A 20,679-nucleotide genomic window follows, 5' to 3' on the forward strand; every position below is an offset into this window, starting at 1 on the left:
ATAATTTTTGAATACAGTTAAAACAAAAGGTGACGTTAACAATAACTAAACTTAACAAATGAGGCAAACGCTTTCATAATACATACATATTACATTCCATTCTCAATTATGACCTCCTCTCATTTCAAGACACATATCCAATCTTCGCCTGACTTCTTTGTGGGCTGCGTTTATTAACATTTTGCCATTTAACTCATTACGAGCGTTTGTGATTCTTTCTTTCAAATGATTAATATCTCGCGAAGGTGTTTTGTAAATCTTATTTTTTAAAACCTTTCCTAAAAAAAATCGAGCTTTGTTAGATCCGGCGACTTTCCGGGCCACTGAGTAGGTCCATTAAGGCCAATCCATTATTCTGGGAAAGTGTTATCTAAATATTGCTGCACAATCCTGGCCTTGTGGGGTGGAGCTCCGTCGTGCTGAAACCATAGATTTCTCCTTAGCTGCAAAGGCACATTCTCCAGAAGTGCAGCAAGTTCTTCTTATAGGAAATTTCACGCTGTTCAATGTATGTTTATAAAAATAAAGCCCAATTAAATGCCTACCGATGGTGCCGCACCATACATTTGTAACAAAAGCCGGGACGCGTAGTAATTTATTTATTAGTTCTCGGAGCGGATGGGCCAAAAAGTAAAATACTTCAATGAACACTAATTACCGAATGTTAAGGGCACTCAAGTAGCTTTAGCGTCGTCCTTCGAAAAAATTTAGCAATATTTTTTAAACAAGTTCATTTAGACAGTCGGGGTCATGTGACAGTTATCTGTCGCGTCCGGGAGGCGCCAACCTATGCTGGAACAGAACAAAGAAACCCATATTTTTAATAACGCGCGAAACCACGAGAAGAGCGTAGAGGTTCCAAATTAGAATTAAATCAAATTGTTAAATTGATAATAATTGGAAAGGAAAGTATCAAATAGCTGGTTTTTAGGCGGATTTTCCAAGCTATTAAGAATATATTAAATGAGATTGACTAATCCCTCCCGTATTGCTACACGGAGTCACTAGAGGAAGGCTAGGGTTACTTGTAAGTTCAGTTAGTCACAGAATTATTTATATAAATGTAAGTCCAGTGAATTAGGTAATTATTAACATAGTATAGTTATACCAAAGCGTCCCGATATTCAGGTTCCCGCCAATAAGATAAGAACAAAAACTTCTGGACCCAAGAAATGGGCGTGTCGAAGCGAAGTGTCGAATTCGGGAGAGATCCGAAAAACAGGCAGTTCTTCCTTGGATTTCACATTGAGCAGTCGACCTAGATTTAGATTAGAGTCTCGGGCTAGTTAATTAAATTTAATAATGGATAAAGTCATTCCAAATTTTGCTATGGATCGCGCATTCCCTGAATCTCTGTACGCTGTCGCGTGTTAACAAATTAATTAATAATGTTGTTCGAGCCCGTTGTGTCGTTAGTTCGTTTGTTTGTTTTGTTTTTATTGTTATTAAAACCCTTCCTGGAAGTTTTGGTATTTCTTTCTTGTTCTTCCAACTTAAGTGTCACCCTATACAACCAACCACTGGATTACCTTGTACATGAGCGACATACGGTAAGTGTCTGGTATTCATTCTCTGAACGTACAACAAGTTCCCACGTATTAATTAAAGTATAATGATAATTATAAACTCCCTTTTGAGAATTGAATATTGAACTCTTTTGAAATCCAGACTCGTTATAATACTGGTCATAACGGTAAGTATATAGATAAATAAAGAAATAATCCCTCAGATTACACATTTACTCCAAAATGGCCTTGGTTTTGGACTGGATTTCCAATGTGGGGATTTTCAATGGACCGTTAGTGTTTGTTGCGCCTGTTTGACAAACCATTACTGGCAAACCGACTTTCGTCCGTCCAAAGAGCGTGCCGACAAAGGTTTTGATCAACAGTTTCTACATCTACTATACAATTTGAGCTATAAAATTAAGTCTGTTTTCAATGTGACGCTCAGGCAAATAGTCACGATACACATTGGTCTTTAAAATTCGTTGAACGGCTGATTTATCCAAATTCAATTCCCGGCTAGCCTGCCCTATAGAATTTCATGGATTTTGTTCGAAATACTTTAACAGTTTAGTTGTATTAACACTGTTTCTTACCCTTTTGTCAATTAGTTGATTTTTCCGAACAGAAAATGCATCTTCTTTTCGTCGCAAGATCGCTTCAAGTCTTGTAAATGTTCTATGAGCAGGAATGATGCCCTCTGGATTACCTTTCTCGATATAATTCTTCAGCTTTTCTTGATTTTTTTTTGTGACTCGCCGTAAACTAGCAACATATCAACTTTTTTTGAATCAGAAAACATTTTGTAAGCACAAAAGATATACGTTTGACGTATGACAAGTATTTTCTGACATTTATGCACTTAAACAATGAACATTCAATTATTTTCCAACGACTATTTGATCCTTCCACCGCTAATATGATTTTTAGGTGGTAGGTATTTCTTTTAAGACTCTCTAGGACGATATTACTTTTAATTTTAAACGGAAGTAATACAGAAAAATGTCTCTAATAAAAGTTTATTAGAAAAAAAGGGAGCTTTATAACAGGAAAAAAATTTGGGTATGTAACTGGGAAAAATATAATTGATGACGTCATTAGTCGTTTCTGTCAAATCCCAAAGATAATACTTTCGATTGAAAATGGAGCTTACTTCATCCCATTTAACACCACGTGTTCAAAATTTTATTTAAATTTTTTGTATCCTCACAGTAGGCCCATACTATCGAGTTTAAGACACCCTGTACAATCTTTGTAACAGTTAAAGCGCTCGGGAAGATTAAATCAAATATCCTGAAACGGAATATAAAAAACAGATCCACATCAGAAATTCGCGTCCTAGATCTCCTAATTTCGCTGGATGAATACCGCCGTTTCTAATTCTTATTGCGAATCTACGAGAACAAGTTTTTAAAAGTTCGTAATCGAATTATAATCTCGTCGAAAGTTTCAAAGGGAACTGCGCCGAGATTGCCGCACTGCAATGTCCTAACACAATTTGTACAACAGGGGATCATTCCGAGCTTTGAAGTGCACCGAAGTAATCGATATCGTACGGTGATTGTGGATTCACTGATCTGATACGAAATTGGGAATTCGTTTTACCCGGACACTTCGTCCTTTGAAAATTACGATACATTCAATGTTATAAAATACAGGGCGTTCCGTAATTAATTGGACATTAGCTAAAAGCTGTCGTCAAAATAAAACGTTTGGGCCCAACACGCCTTAGCAAAATGTTCCTCATTTTCGTTCTACAGGGTGATTCATTGAATTCTTTCCAATAATTTTTTTAAATAGAGGGCGTGCCTCCGAATTTTTTATTCTGTTCTCAGCATAGGTTGAGGTATTACATGTCATGCATATTACTCGGCTGACTTTCTCGCCTCGCTGATGCGAGTTGCAACCCTCTGTTGCTAGAGGGCTCCGAATTGTAGGGTGTAACATGGGGTGTGTGACGTAGATATGTCGGTGCGTGGAAACAGCGTGCTGTAATCGCGTTTCTAACCGCAAAAAACGTGCCTCCAATTCATAGAAGAACGAAAGCGTTGGGTTGTTCGAAAGAAGATTGGACATCTGACAAGAATTCCTTTTGCATTTTGAGCGTGAGGGTGATGAGTTCCTTAACAACATTGTGACAGGTGATGAAAGCAGAGTTCACCATTTTAACCCCCAAAACAAAAAACCTCAATGGAGTTTCACCACAAAGGATCACCGACGCCAAAAAAGTTCAAGATCATGCCATCAGCAGGCAAAGTTATGCTCACAGTGTTCTGGGATGTTCAAGGTGTGATGCATTTAGGATTCACGCCTAAAGGCATCACCATAAACTCTGCAAAGTACTGTGAAACCCTCAAAAAATTGAAAGCACGAATTCGAAGAGTTCGTCCATAAATGGAGCACCTTCTCCTTCAGAATGACAATGCCAGACCCCACACGAGCGCTGTGACATCTGCAACAATCCGATGCCGACGTCTTGGGTTCACTATCATCGATCATCCTCCACGTACAGTGCCGACTTGGCGGCCCCATCCGATTTTCATCTGTTTCCAGAATTTAAAGAAGACTTTCGAGGACTTCACTTTGATAGTGATGAAGCGGCGCAGAAGCAGAAGTGACGTTGTGGCTTCGTCAATAAAGTCAAACATTCTACAGTGACGATATCAACAAACTGGTCTCTTGTTGGGAGAAATGTGTTCGTCTTCAGGGTGACTATGTTGAGAAATAAATATGTAGACATGAAGAATAAAGATGTAGAATGTCAATAAAGTTTGTTTTATTTAAAACGCTTTAAGAGTTTTCACATAAACAAAAATCGAAGGTATTACTTTTCAGCACGCCCTGGTATATTTTATTTTATTTCGATGAAATTTGGTACCGTGTTATTACTCAGCATGCTTAATACGAAAATGGTTAATAAAAATTAATAAAAATAATCATTTCAATCATTTTTATTTAATTTTGCAAAAACCTTCTGACATACAGTTTTTTCGATTTAATCATCTCATTGAAAAATTGCGTTTATTTCGCAAACGGTCTATATTTTTTACTTGAAAGAAAATGAACTTTTTTGTGTGAAATTGATTTTCCATTTCTTTATTTTTGTTCGAGAATGTACATTGTACATACAGAGTGGACAAAATAGTTATGGCCGTATTAATGGACCAATGTTGCTGTAGGTGGCGTCATCTAGCGGCAATTGTGTAATTGTAACCTTTCAAGATATTTCAAAAAATAATTCGGAAAAAGTTAATGAAACACTCTGTAAAACGAAAACGAGTAACATTTTGCTAAGGCATGTTGGGCCTAAAAGCTTTATTTTGATGCCAGCTTTCACCCCTTAGCTAATGCCTAATTAATTATGGGACACCCTGTATATGGGCATTACACCAGTAAGGTATATTTTTATGATTTATAATAAACATCATAGAAAAAACATACACTCTATCTTTAATTGATGTGTCTAATTTCATTTAATATAAAAAAACAATGTTTGTATGTGAACAAAGCAATTTTTAAATTTAAGTCAACTGTAAATTCAGTAAAGTGAAATTGCAGTAGGTCTTTTCCATATCTGTAGTTAACGTCGTTATAGGGATGGTTTCAAAATTGCATAACTAACGATTATGTAAATATGTTACTCACAGGTTAACCGTAGTTTATAGAATTATAAACTTATTAGGGCACAAAGCCGAGAATGTTCGATCGATATGCAAGGTGCTTTTTAAAGTAAACAGGACTATTCGATAGGTATTTCTAGTGAGGCCATTTATGTAGATCTTTCACTTATGTATTGTCAAAATTTCATGACACTTGGATGAATGGAAGCGAAGTTATTGCTTCTGAAGTGACAGTATGTTCGTGTAATCGGTACAAAAATAAGCACGGGACAAAGAGATACTATTAAGTTGTGTATTTAACTTGGTAAAACTTTTACCGAAACGTTTCAATGGATGAACCAAGTTTATGGTGATGATTGGTTATCCTGTGGCACAGTTCATGAGTAGTATAGGTGGTTTAAAAAAAAAAACGATTATGAGGACATAAATGATGAGCAACATGTTGGTGAACCCAAAATCCGTGATCACTGCTGATTCCATCAAAACTGTGCGAATTGATCAAAATCAGCCAAAATCTTCATTGAAATTCATAGGATTGGAATATCAAAAATATCAATTTGTTGCATTTTGGGCTACCGAATAGTGTGTGCACGGTTTGTTCCGCACTGATGACCAAAAATTGCTCAGAATTTAACATCGAAGGACATCATCAAGGAGGCCAAAAAGGAAATATGATCATCTAGAAACGAAGCGCCAAAGTGCAGAGTGGGGGACGTCAGATGAGTCAAAAACAAAAAAAACTCGTTTGGAGAAGTCAAAAGTGAAGACAATATTGATTTTCTCTTACGATTCCAAGGGCACTGTCCACAAAGAGTACATTCCATCAGGCCAACTGTTAATGCACAATTCTATCTTAGCGTTTTGAAGCGTTTGGTGCATCGTATTCAGCCAGAATATCGCGCAGAAGGAAGTTGGCATTTGTTGCGCGATAAAGCACCATCTCGTCGATCGACATTTGTGACCGATTTTTTTTACTAAAAATCGTATTTGAACTGTCAACCATTTACGTATTCGTCCGATTTGGCACCGTGCGACTTCTACCTTTTCGGAAAAATGCATTTGCCTATGAAAAGAAAGCGTTTTGTGGAAGCCATCCAAAAGGCTAGTACCGACATCCTGAAGGACATCTAAAACATGCTTCGACATGCGTTTAGCCCGTGCAAATCGCTGTATTGAGTCGGAATGGGACTATTTTGAATAAAATGCAAGAGAAACTCTTTGTTGTTCTTATTTATAAAAAGTCTTGTTTATTTTGGAACGCACCTTGTTTTGTAATATGAAATACATCTGGAACGACAAGGAGGTTTAGAGATTTCACTTCACTTTGTATTCAAAATAAGCCATAAATAAGTTTTCATAATTTCCTTTCATTTTTGAAAATCGATACAAGGGGTCCAATTCTTGACCTGCCAACAAAAATCAAGAAATTCAGCCACCAATTAATGTATTTCTGTATTCTAAGGATTGCTTTTAATTAATTCGTATTAAGTTAATACATTTAAAGCACTGGAAGAGCCAATGAAAATGGGAATTAATGAAATATATCTTTCGTCCGTTTTCCTTTAACGCCACAGATTAGGTACTCACTCAACTCGATTTAACTTCAGCTTTACATTCAGGTATCCTACTTTATCCAGACGTGTATCTAGTTTAACAAGTTCCGAATACAGCCTGTTTTAACGGATTGCTATCTGTTTGCTTGCGTTATAAAAAGATCTGATCCATCATTCGGACTGAGAGGTTTAATAGTAGTTTGTAGTAATTCTGTATAGCATCCTCCGCAAAGGCCATTTTATGATTGATCCTGTATTTTTAGAAATGCCACTACATAACGGGCTTTTTGTGGGATACTCTGGTAAGTGGGTATATCCTAAATAACGTTACGTGAATTCGTTTGTTCGTTTCTTCGATCATTGTAATTGGTTTCACGTTTAAGAAGCAAATTAATTATTTAAATTAAGTGTGTTTCCTCAACATTGATTGTCCTGTTTAATTCTTATTTACTAGGCAGATCTTAATTTGTAAAGTATAGGGACTGTAAGCCAAAAACATAATCGCCAAATCAGGAGTACCACAAGGATGGAATTTAGGGCTGCTTTTGTTTCTAATATTTATTAATCATATATTATAACATCTGATATAATCTGTTAAAAGTTATTATTTGCTGATGATCTGAAAATATTTACTAGTGTTACATCAGCAAATGATTTTTCTAAGCTTCAAGATGATTTAAATAAGATAAATTAATGGTTTTTAACAAATTCATTGACACTGAATATGTCTAATGGAAAATAATCTCATATACAAAAAGGGGGACAATTTTAAATTAGAATTATCTAGTTAATAACACTGATATTGAACGTTGTTCCTCTTGATTCTAAACTTGTTTCTACGGACCATATTAACAATGCAGTAAGTTCAGCTTCCAAAACTTTAGGATTTATTATTAGAAATATGAGTGATTGAATGGTGTTTCAATGAAACTGTTATACAGATGTCCCAGCGAAAACGAAACAGCGAATAACTCTTGAGAAAGTTATTTTTCCGAAAAAAGCCGATAAATCATCTCATAAATTTCTTGTTACAGATTCTACTGCCATAGGGAGGGGGGTAGGATAATCCCCCAAAAATATTAATAAGGAAGGAAGGTTAAGTGACACATTTGAAAGATATTCTAATTCTCTACACAACCGTGTTTTATTTTTTTAATTTGACCTATTTGTTTCGGAGATACAGGTTGTTGATAAAAAAAACTACTTTTTACAAATTTAATTGCAAATTACTACATGTCAGCCAATTAAGTGTTGCTGACCTCCAGCCTCCATAGAGTAATATAAGTATTGTAAAAAGTGTTCACGCACATTTCTAGAGTAACTTGGCGGCATTCGTTGACAATGCGTTGGAGTAGATCTTGACGGGAAGTAGGTGGAGTGAAATAAAAGTTGGACTTTAAGTGACCCCACAAAAAAACTCCAAAGGAGATAAATCCGGCAATTGGCAGGCCATTCTATGACCCCTCTTCTCCCAATCCACTGATTCGAAAACCTACTATCTATAGCGTTTCCCATACGAAAGCTCCATCCTGTTGGAATATCAACTGATCTTCGATATTATTCTCGATACTGTTTGTCAATGCTGGGTTAATGTTGTTCCCCAACAAATCCAAATGCATCTCCCCGGTGAGATTACCTGATAAGAAAAAAGGACAAACAATAACGGTCACTAAAAATTCCAGCCCATACATTTAATTTTTCCGGACGTTGTGTATGATTCTCATAAAATATCCTTAGAATTGGACCAATAACGACAATTATGACGATTGATGATGCCATTAACAGAAAAAGAACACTCATCCTAGAAGCAGATTTTGAAAATAAAATCAAGATTGTTAATAGCTTGTTCACTCATTACTTCACAAAATTGTAGTCGGCGGTTAAAGTCATCTTCATGAAGTTCCTGTGCAAGGTGAATTTTGTATGGTTCAAATTTTAGATTTTTCAAAATTTTGCGAATTTTGTTTCGCCCAAAAATGGATTCTGCTACCGGTTTCCTCGTACCTACTCGTTCTGGAATTTACAGCAACACGGTTAAGAACCGCCACACTATTTCATTTCTTTTGGGATGTCGCTTTTTATTACTTACATATCCAGTCTCCTCAAATTTGGCCGCTAACTATAAAATGTACTTTCTGTGAACATGTTTGTCCAAGTGCTGCTCATTAAAGATTTCTGCACTCCTATTAGTGCACTGATTATTTCTATAAAAGGGTGCAATTATTTTCACCTTTTCTGGAGTCGAACAAACTGTACAAGTAACAATAAAATAATAACACTCAATACCCGTTCTGAGAGTAAGTAAGTAAACATTTATTTCCACAAGTTATTACAACATGAAGTTGTATAAATAGAAAAATTTTTGAGATTAGAGAAGAATAACATAAAAAATCTAATTAAAGGTGTAAGGAAAGTATTGAAGTAAGTATACCAGCATATTTACATATCTGCGTTTTTGCCCCAAAAATTGAAAGCATGTAAAATTAAAAAAAGAAGAGAAAAAAATACCTATAGAGTACAAACTTACAGCTAAACATTAAAAGTACAAATGTAATAAAAATTGACAGTAAATAAAAAGGCACATATTTATGTATTTTACATGTACAAGATAAAACTTAATTTTACACTCTTATTGCCTTAGAGTGCATTGATAAAATATTCATTTAAAGAATAGAATTCATGGCCTCGTAAAAGAATTTTTAGTTTCGTTTGAAAACATTGATCAAATATTTATTTTTATGAATTAAAATAAATAATCTGTAAAGATAAGGGTAAAGATAGACAGAGCATATTTGATCACTATTCATTTTTAAAGATGTATCTGTAATTCCACGTAATTGGAGTATTATATATTATTTCAATTTATTGCGAAAAGGAAATGTCATTCTGACATAAGGGCTAAACGACTAATTTTAGCTGTGGTCCATAAAAATGCGAATAAGCACGTTAAACGTTTAAAGTAGCTTTAAAACGGATCAACAGTTTTATTGTAGCTGCTAGAGAAAAAAAATGTGCAAATAAATTTATAAAACGTAGGTTTTTTTATTAACAATCTGTATCTCCGAAACTAATCGTCTAAAAAATAAAACACGGTAAAAACATTATTTTCCTGAGAATTATTTTCTCTGTTTCGCTTTCGCTGGGACACCCTGTATGTGTCACTCATTAGGAGTAAATTAGAATACGGATCAATTATCTGGTACCCTGTGAATATCAAAATTATATTTGTCAAATAGAATCGGTGTAGCGTTCTTGAAGTTTATTCCTTTTTAAAAAAAATGGGACATATCTTGAGAGAGGCATAGATGCTACTTCATGCTTTCCAGTTACAATCATTGGTGTTAGAAGAAACTGTTCAGTAATTTCTTTTATTTATAATTTAATAAACTGTAGAATTTACTACCCTGCTCTATTGCAAAAATTGAATTTATTTGTTACTTCCAAGTACAGAAACTCGGCTAAATGTTGCCTCTTATTGTGACCTTGCAAATACAAAAGTAATGACTAAATCACCTATTTTTTAATGCATATACTCTTTTTAATTTCATATCATCTTTGTGTGGCCTCCATTTTGATAGTTTAATTCAAATAATATCGTGTGTACGAAGAGAAATTTAATGTACTTAAATTTTTAGTTGTTTAATACATTTTGAAAACATCTTACAACGTAGTACGTTATATTTATAATTTGTTTAGGTTAATTTTAGATCGTTTTACATACTTTTTTCAAAAAAAAAACAAAGGCAATTGTTGTGCTTTTCAATCTGTGGAATCGGAATACGTTATATCTAATAATATTTGGTTGGGGTTCGCTTTGGGTAATATTTAAATGAATTCAATTCGGTTCAGTTCAATTCAATTTGCACTCCTCTTGTCGTATGCCAGCTGAGGTTTGGCACATCAACATTTACATTACATTTGGTTTTATAATCATTTCGAATACGATTCATCGGCAAATTACACACAAGTGGTTAAATGTGTAGCTTTTCATATAAATAATTAATGCAACATCCAGAGAGAATTTTCAAATATGTATATGGATATTTAAGTAATTTTAAATAGTATGCAGAGATGTTTCATTATATACAGGGTGTTCCACCTAAGAGGGATTCTTTTGTAACTCTGTAACTGTAAAATTTATAAAAAATGGTTTTAATAAAAGTTGCCTAGAATCATGTGGGCCAATGAAGAAAATATTTTTAGCTTTACAGGATGTTCCATTTCGCGTGGGCGCTACATAACTTTGTTATTTTAAAAGGAACACCCTGTACGTTATTGAGTTTTTGAATTTCTTGGTTAATATTAGGTAGAGTTTAATAAATGTACATGGTGTTTAAAACTTGCCGTTTTCGAGATAATCAGTTGTTTTTGAAAAAAAATCACAATTTCAGCTTTCTAAATGAGGCTATATAGCGTCTAAACCCTAAGAGTTAGATACCTGCAGTTTCACAGTTCGTTTTGTCATAAATTACTCCATCTTGTCATCTGTGAGCAAAATGTGTACTATATTCAGACTCGGAAATACTGAGACCTACATTTAATAATCTTCCGAGTGAAAAAAAAATTTTTTTTTTAAATGTAATGACTTATATTAATTGTCATGGGTGAATGCAGAATTGAATGCCCTTTTGACTGATATAAGGTTGTCCATACTTATCTCTAACAGTTTTCCAGAGAAATCAGTTTTTTTCTAAAGTCTGAAAAAGTAGCTATACAGGGTGATTCGTTAACAATGGGAAAGTCGAAAGCTGAAGATACTACACGTGAAATGGTAACCATTGGCGCAAATATGCTTTATCCGAAAGTTGCTAGTTTCGGAAATACAGGGTGTTGAAAGTTAAAATTTTAAATCGTTTTTTTGCGATTATTCTGAAAATATGTAGATTAGGAACTTGAAAATTTGTGAAACTATATTATTTTTAGGCGACGAATAAGATGCGTGTTGTAATTTCAGCATTGCTAATAGAGGGCGCCACTTACAACCAATTTTACAGAAAATTTAGTTATTACCCTGTATATTTTACATGAAACTTGATTCAAAAGCTGAAAGAGCTATCATTTTTCCATTAATTATGTACTCTTGTTTCATTTCGGTATCTCGATCCGTTTTTGAGAAAAATCGATTTAACGAACACTATGTTTTGATAATATGAGAAATTAAAAGCGAAACAAACCAAGTGTTTCTTCGTGTTATTACAACAATTAACAATAAAACAAATAAAATACGTAATTATGATTTAAAGTAATTGTTCGAAGAATCCACCGTTGACACTGATACACTTTACACGTTTTCTGAGAGATCTTCGAGTTTGAAACAACATATTGGGATTGCGTCTGACTTCGTTGGCAGCGATTTGTATTCTTTGCCACAACTCTTCACACGAGCCAATAGATTCTTTGTAAACTATATCTTTCATTCGAGACCAAATAGAAAAATCAAGAGGATTGAAGTCCGGACTTCTGGATGGCCAAGCAAAAATGCTTACATGGCCAATCCAGCGATTTGGAAAAACTGCATCTAAATATGCACGCACTGGCCAAGAAAAATGCGGTGGAGCTCCGTCGTGCATGAACCACATGTCTCTTCTTAAATAAAGTGGAACTTCTTCAAGCCGTGGAAGCATTTTTACTTGGCCACCCAGAAGTCCGGACTTCAATCCTCTTCATTTTTCTATTTGGAAGAATCTATTGGTTCGTGTGAAGAGTTGTGGCAAAGAATACAAATCGCTGCCAACGAAGTCAAACGCAATCCCAATATGTTGTTTCAAACTCGAAGATCTCTCAGAAAACGTTGTGTAAAGTGTGTAAATGTCAACGGTGGATTCTTCGAACACTGACTTTAAATCATTATTACGAATTTCATTTGTTTTATTGTTAATTGTTGTAATAACACGAAGAAACACTTGGTTTGTTTCGCTTTTAATTTCTCGTATTATCAAAATATAGTGTAAATCGATTTTTCTCGAAAACGGATCGAGATACCGAAATGAAACAAGAATACACAATTAATGGAAAAATGATTGCTCTTTCAGGTTTTGTATCAAGTTTCATGTTAGACATACAGGGTAAAAAGTTATTAACTAAATTTTCGGTAAAACTGTTCGTAAGTGGCGCCCTCTATGAGCAAGGCTGAATTTAAAACACGCATCTAATTCGTCGCCTAAAAAAAATATAGTTTCACAAATTTTCAAGTTCCTAACCTACATATTTTCAGAATAATCGCTAAAAATTTTAAGTTTCAACACCCTGTATTTCCGAAACTATCAACTTTCGGATAAGGCATGTTTGCGCCAATGGTCACCTTTTCACGTGTAGTATCTTCAGATTTCGACTTTCCCACTGTTAATGAATCACCCTGTATAATAGCTTCAAGAAGGCCTTGCAATTGTATTAGTACAACGTCGATACATAGGATTTTACGAAAGCACAGCGCATCACATCGTTATCGCATCCAATTACACTACTTTTCATAAAAATGGTTTCATTAATAGTCATAATTGCCATTATTACGACAACTCATAGCCAACGATGGTCTTTGAACGTGTGGGGAGCAATTTTAGGAACCCATGCCATTGGATCATTCTTTTTTGGCCAGCATCTAACTGGAGCAGTTTATTTAAACTTTTTAAAAAACACTCTAGAACATTTGTTAGTCAACATTCCCTTAGCTACACTTCGAAGAATATGGATGCAACATGATGGTACTCCACCTCACAATACCGCTGCGGTTCAACAGATGGATTGGGCGCGGGGGAACAGTGAGTTGGCCTTCAGGGTGTCCATATATGACAAGTTGCATTCCCTTTGAAAAAAAAAAGTTTTTCAACTCATAAGATTATTAAATGTTGGTCTCAGTATTTCCGAGTCTGAATAACATACACGTTTTGCTCACAGATGACAACATAGAGTAATTTATGCCAAAACGAACTGTGAAAACTGCAGGTTTCCAACTCTTACGGTTTAGAAGCCTCATATACATAGCTGAACTTGTGATTTTTTTCAATAAGGGACTTCTGCCACCGACTACCAAGCTACCTACAACCGACTTCAACCACAGACACTCTCCAGCAAACCCTCCAACAGTCAACATTATTTTTTCTACACAAGCTTAGTTTTCAATAAAAATAGTTTATTTGTACCGTTGAGAGAGCGTTTTATTCTTGCTGTACAGCGAAAGCAACCCTTACCGTATTTTTTATTTTTGCCAAGTGGCCCCCTCTTTCAGAGTTACAGCCCCCTGAAGTCCGCCCCTAAGAATATTTTTTTTTATATCTCAGAACCCTGTTGTACGAGAATCACTTAATTTGGTACACATGGGTTTTATGACATCTGATGGTAAGCTTTTTGGTGGGGAACCCCTTTCGTGGACCCCCTTGTCTTTGAAGCCAAAAAAATTTGGTCGCATATTTAAATTTCTTAAAAATTATTAGTCCACTAGAAAGCCATTAAATTTAGAAACTTTTTGTCTCTTTATACTTTTTTCGTAAAACACAATGTTTTCAAGAAAAATGTCAAAGTGTGATCGAATGCATATCGTGATACGCCATTTTCCTCAAAAACATTGTGTTTTATGAAAAAAATATCAAGAGACAAAAAAGTTTCTAAATTCAATGGCTTCCTAACTAACTAACAATAAAAAAAAATTTGCCCACGAAAAAGTGTCTTAAGGGGGTTTCTCGCCAAAAAGCGTAGCACTGTGAGATTCCACATGTCAGAAAACCCCTGTGTACCAAATTTAGTGATTCTTGTACAACATGGTTTTGAGATATAGAAAAGACTTTTTAGGGGCAGATTTCAGGGAGCTGTAACTCCAAAAGAGGGGGCCAATTGGCAAAAAGAAAAAATACGGGTCCCCTAAATTTGTCTTAGGAATATATGTCCAAATTTTGTTGCATGAATTTCGGGATACCCTGTGGAATACAATGCGAGACTTTTCAAAATACCTTCAAAAATTCGAAATACTTCCAAACACACCAGAATACATCGACATTAAAGTACTTTGAAGTATATTGAAAGAAAAAAAACTGGAATTGCTTCGAAATATATTCCAAATTTCGGGTTATGAATTCTGAAATACATACCCTGAGACTTCGAATGGCTTCATAATAAAATAATCCTCACAACAATCACCTAGTAATAATTTTTTATTGAATAGGCAGGCACCGAAACAACTTATAAAAAGATACATACAAATTTGTCAAATCAGCTTAGAATCTTAAGAGATCAATTACAAGATCAATGGTTCTGGACCAAAGACCAATGACTTGGGTCAAGGTCAATGTTCCTAGGTCAAAGATTAATGTCTTGGGGTAAGAAGTCAATGACTCTGGAAAAAGGTCAATATTCCTAGGTCAAAAATCAATATCTCGGGGTAAAAAATCAATAACTTTGGGACAAAGGTCAATGTTCCTGGAACATAGATCAATGGATTGAGATCAAAAGTCAATGACTAAACGTTAAACGCTAACGGGTCAAATCATTTATTAGAAGGTAAAAGTCAATGATCCGTGGTGAAAGGTTAATAACTCGAGCTCAAAAGTCAATGAGCTGGGGTCAGTTGTCAATGATCCGGAGTCAAGGTCAACATCAAATAGCTGGAGGTCAAAAGTTAAAGGCCGGATGCTAACATTCAGTGGTCAACGGTTACTGGCCAGAAGTCAAAGATTATTGAGGGGTCAAAGACTAATGGTTAGAGGTCAAAGGTCAATGGCCGAAGGAAAAGTAGTTTTGGATGTATTTCATAATATGTACTTATATTGAGGCTTTCGAAGTATTGTCATGAATTTGAAGTTTTTCTAAATAATTTTTCGATCTACCTGTTTGGAGTATTTCCAGATTTTCCATGTATTTTTCTCAAAGGTTTCGCCGTATTTCAATTGTGTATTTTAAAGTTTTCTAAAGATTTTGATGCAGTTAGATGTTTTTCAATGGATTTGAATGTATTTCCATCTGTATTTAAGTATTTCGAGGCACTCCGGAAATATATCTACCTACTATTATCGACTTTGAATATACATTGGCCTCTTATCACCACTTTTAGCATGATACATACTTTCTGCCACACCCGCATATTCTAACAAATTACAAATAAAAAAACATAGTTCACCAACAACTATAAATCGTCTGCATTTGCTCGAGACAACCCTTCGCAGCCAAGAGCAGGCGATCAGGCGATCTACAACGCTCCGGCACCCTTTTTTAATCAGAAAAAATAAATAAATAAGAAGCTATCCCTCCGAACCTTGCGAGTTAATTAATTAATCATAAATTGAGGCGCGCGCGGCAACTTAATAAAGCGGCATGGACAATTAAATCCGCCCCAATTTCCTGGCGCGCAATCTGGATATCGAGAGGATATTACGGCTAAAGTTGTTACAGAAGTTAATTCCGGGATGCTGGCAAGGTTGCCCCGCTAGAGTAACTGAGGACAGGCGTTCTTTGCGATACGGTCGGTTCTCAATTTTTTTCATATTTATTTAAAATTAGTTTATATTTATAAAAAGTGGAAGGGCTCTGGAGAATAGGGTGGTTGCGACATCCCACTGGTATTGTGTTGGATAAACAAAGCAGTATGTAACGGAGCGTTGTCGTTGTGCGTAATCTACGAGTTGTCTCTCGTGTTATTGTCGTTTTCTCCTGATTGATTCATGCAAATTGCGCAAAACTTGTAGGTAGTACTCTTTGTTAGTTGTACGATCGGGTAGTAAAAATTCATGATGATCTTCGATGTCTTCTTGGCCTTCCTAAAAACATTTGTACCGTTGATAAATTCGTTATACAAAAAATCGCAAAAATCATTGAGGTAAGTCTTATTTTCTCGCTAAACACAAACTAAGCGTGGCAGCTGCTAGGTACGTCACTGACAATGCTACCAATACACAAAAAAAAAGGAATAAACTCGATGGACAAGGTACAACACGCGCAATTTGAAATTCCCGTTACTTTTTGATCAAACTTCGAATGTCACCAAATAATTTTAAAGATTTATCGGAATGTGTACATTATACAGGGTATTTATTAAGTACTTGTACAAATTTTAAAGAGTGTCTCTTTGACTAATTTTAAGATAAAAAGTTCATATGGACATGGGTCCGCAACGACTTAGCTTGGTTAAAAGAAAAACATTTTGTTTGGTATTTTGATTAAATTTTTTTTCAATAACATGACAAATTGACGAAATTCTGGAAACTGGGAGTATTGATGATGAGAAACTTAAATATTTACTTGTACCTGGATTTAAATAACTATAACTTTTTTGTGTCGCACTGTATGTCATTTTTTACTAAACATTCCTATTCTCCATTCAATTTTACGTACAAAAGGTACTTTTAGTATTTGTCGATGAAAGCAGCAGTTTTGTAAAAAAACGGATTTAAAGTTAAACCTACGTTGGAATTATGTAAGTTGAATCATTAAGAGTTTCTGAAAAACAAGTGAAAAATGTGTCTTTTATTGATTGTATTGCGATGTGACAAACTTACAAGACTAAGACTAAACTACTTTCTATAAATAAGTTAATAACATTTATAATAATTGCTGAAATTGACCGCCGCCTACCGCAACGCATGCATCAATTCGCCTTAACATTGACTGACGAACTCTTTCGAATATACCTGATGTCTGATTAATAATGGCACACAATTTAAATATCCCGTTTCTTAGATCTTGTTCATTTTGGACTGAAGTTTTATAATCGTGATTTCAAGTGACCCCACAGAAAATAATCCAACGGATTCAAATCTGGTGATCTAGGGGGCAGGCTTGCGGTCCCTCTCTTCCTCTCCAAGGGTTGGGGTAATTCTCGTCCAGAAATTGATGTGCAACCAAACTAAAGTGTGGCGGTACTCCATCGTGCATCAACCACATCCTGTTTCTAGTTTCTAAATCAACTTCTTCTAAATGTGCAGGAAGGTCGTGCTCCAAAAACCTTCGGTACTCTTCGCCGGTAAATCTTTGTGGGAGAATCAAGGTCCAATTAGGTGATCACCGATAGTTCCAACCCAAATATTTAGAGAAAATTGTACTTGAAAATGATTTTCTATGATAGCATTGGGAGCTCGGATATGGTTATTGTAAAAGTTAATGATGGCATTTCGAAAAAACGAAGCTTCATCTGTGAAAAGCACATGGCTTAATAATCTATTATGCAACCAAATGCATAAATCTACTCTGAGGGGAAATTTTCTAGGTAATAAAGCCTGCACACATTGCATGTTATAAAGATAAAGTTAATGAGATTTTAAAATTTGCCACACAATTGTATGTATACACGAGCAGCTTTCCGTGTACTAATTTGCGAGTCTTCAATTTTATTTAACACAGCTTCTTCAATCTCAACTGTTGGAACTGTTACAGCCCTTCCTGGGATATTTATTGTTCTATTAAAACTGCCAGTTTCACAAAGTCTTACGTGATATTAATTAAAGTTTGGACGTGTGGAACCACCCGTTGAGGAAATCACGCTTCATACATTCGTCTTGTAGCTTGTGCATTACCGTGAGCCATTTCACAGGTGAAATGAATATGTGTGTCATGTACTGCATTGATGGATTGGTACATTTTGAACACAACATTATTATTTATAGTATATATTACTATAACATCAAAATAATAAAAAAAATACTTTTTTAAATCAACTGTCTTGACTGATTCTGCTGTCATGGTAACCATGGCTTGTTATGCATGATACTGCTGTTTTCTTGTGTACTGCTGCTACAGAGGAAAGATGCAGTACGCTGTTTGAGAATTTTTATTTTTTTCTAATTTACACTAATTTGGTGATAGATTTGGAAAGTGATAGTGTAACGTAGCACATGACTCTTTTTCACTTGTTTTTCAAAAACTTTTAATGATTCAACTTACAAAATTCCATACACACAAATACTAAGAGTACCTTTTTTACATAAAATTGAGCGGAGAATAGGTATCTTTAGTAAAAAATGACATACAGGTGCGACACAACGTTATGGTTATTTAAATCCAGGTACAACACTTTATGTAGCGCCCTCTAACATTAGACAAAGAACTAAGTAAATATTTGAGTTCCTCATCATCAATACTCTCAGTTCCCCGAAATTCGTCAAATTGCCATGTTAACTGAACAAAAATATTATCAAAATACCAAACAAAAATTTTTTTGGATGCCAGGTATCTCAAGAACTAAGTCGTTGCGGACTCATGTTTATATGAACTTTTTATCTTAAAATTAGTCAAAGATTCACCCTTTAAAATGTGTACAAGTACTTAATAAACACCCTGTATTAGCAGAACTATGGACGAATCCATCTTAAGTGGCAGACCCTATATATTTTAAATAAAAACTCATTCATCACTCCTATCCGTCTCCGGGTGCGGAAAAAGTCAAACATAAATGAGACGCCTGAAGGCGCCTCCACGTACATTATCATAATTGTTGGAAAGGACAAAAGGTGGGAGCTGTGCCTACTGGAAATAATTTTATGCCGAAAGGCTTCTGCTTGCGCTTGCATAATTTTTCAATATGAATTCTGATACGGCACCCTCTTAAGCGACATTCTTTTTTTCAGAGGAGGCACTTACGTGTAACGTCTGCGACAGGTCGTTCGCCTGCCCGAAGCAGTTGTCCTCGCATAAACAAAAGAAGAGGCATTTCGGGTAAGTTCATTAAAATAGAGCACTTGAGGACAATAAAAAGTTCAAACTATACGACTTACTTCGTTATTTTATAAAACAATGTATAGAATAAGGTGTTACTCTTTTAAACGTTTTACCTGGGAAACCTTTTTTATCCACGATTGTACAGTGTGAGCCAAATTGCATTCCATCATACGGCACGATGTTAAATTTAATTTTTACAAAGATTTGAACATAAAATACACATCACTTTTGTTATCAGAGTTATCAAGATTTCTCAACATAGCATGTAATAACTATAATTTTCATAGTAAAAAGATTACACTGTTTTTTTCATTACACAATTTCAGTAAAGATTACCTTGGTGTATCTAAAAAAATAAAGAAAAAACAAATTTTAGTGTTGGTGACATTTAATAAATGCAAGGAATTTGGAAAGATAACACAGGTCGACAAAAAAAAGTTTTTGTTTTTTGGATCAGACCCGGATTTTCCTATGTATTTTGATGTTCTGAAAACGAATTTCAGGTTCTGATGCAAGGGTTTTCCACAAATCATCTTCATATGCGCGATGGTTAAGGTTTTCAGGCATTTTTTGAATAATTCATGCCATTCATCAAGACTTGTGTAATATGAACAAAATTCTGATTTTCTGCGTGAGAGGTTGAGGTGCAGATTTTCAAGCCATGGAGTATCAGTAACTGAGGGTCTGCGAATCTCTACTTTCCGATTTATTTGACAGTCAACATCTTGTTTTCCTTTCTCCGATGCCAATTTTTATTCGGTGAGATCCTTTCCGCATGCCTATAACATAATTTATTCCGCAAGGTGGTGAATGCCTTGTCGTTGGTCTTGGAGCTTGAGCTCTGGATGAATGGTGATTGATTTTCAATCCAGTCAACATTTCTCCAGATGGACTAAATTCACCTATGGGCAGGTTCTTTTAATCTACTTATTTATTGATTTATTTATCGATCGATCTATTTACTGATTGATTTATTTCCTGATTCTTTCATTTATCAACTGCAGAATGCTTGATCTGCTGGTCTATATTGGCATTCAATTAACAATTACTTAGAAATCTGTGCCTCAACCTTTCATACGCAGTCTCTTATGTCAAAAACATTGAAAATCAGAATTCTGTTCATATTACACAAGCCTTGATGAGTGACATGAGGTTACCCAAAAAATGCCAGAAAACCTAAAATACCGCGCATTTGAAGGTGATTTGTGGAAAACCCTTGCGTTAGAAGTTTTTCTAATCCCGAAATTTGTTTTTAGAACATTAAAATAAACAGGAAAAACTGGGTCTGATCTAAAAAACAAACTCTTTTTTTGTCGCGCTGTAAACCTTGATAAAAGTAGTTGTAAGGACAGTATTTAGGTTTTA

The sequence above is a fragment of the Anoplophora glabripennis genome, unplaced genomic scaffold, assembly GCF_000390285.2.
Source record: "Anoplophora glabripennis isolate ALB-LARVAE unplaced genomic scaffold, Agla_2.0 scaffold232, whole genome shotgun sequence".
Lineage (NCBI taxonomy): Eukaryota > Metazoa > Arthropoda > Insecta > Coleoptera > Cerambycidae > Anoplophora > Anoplophora glabripennis.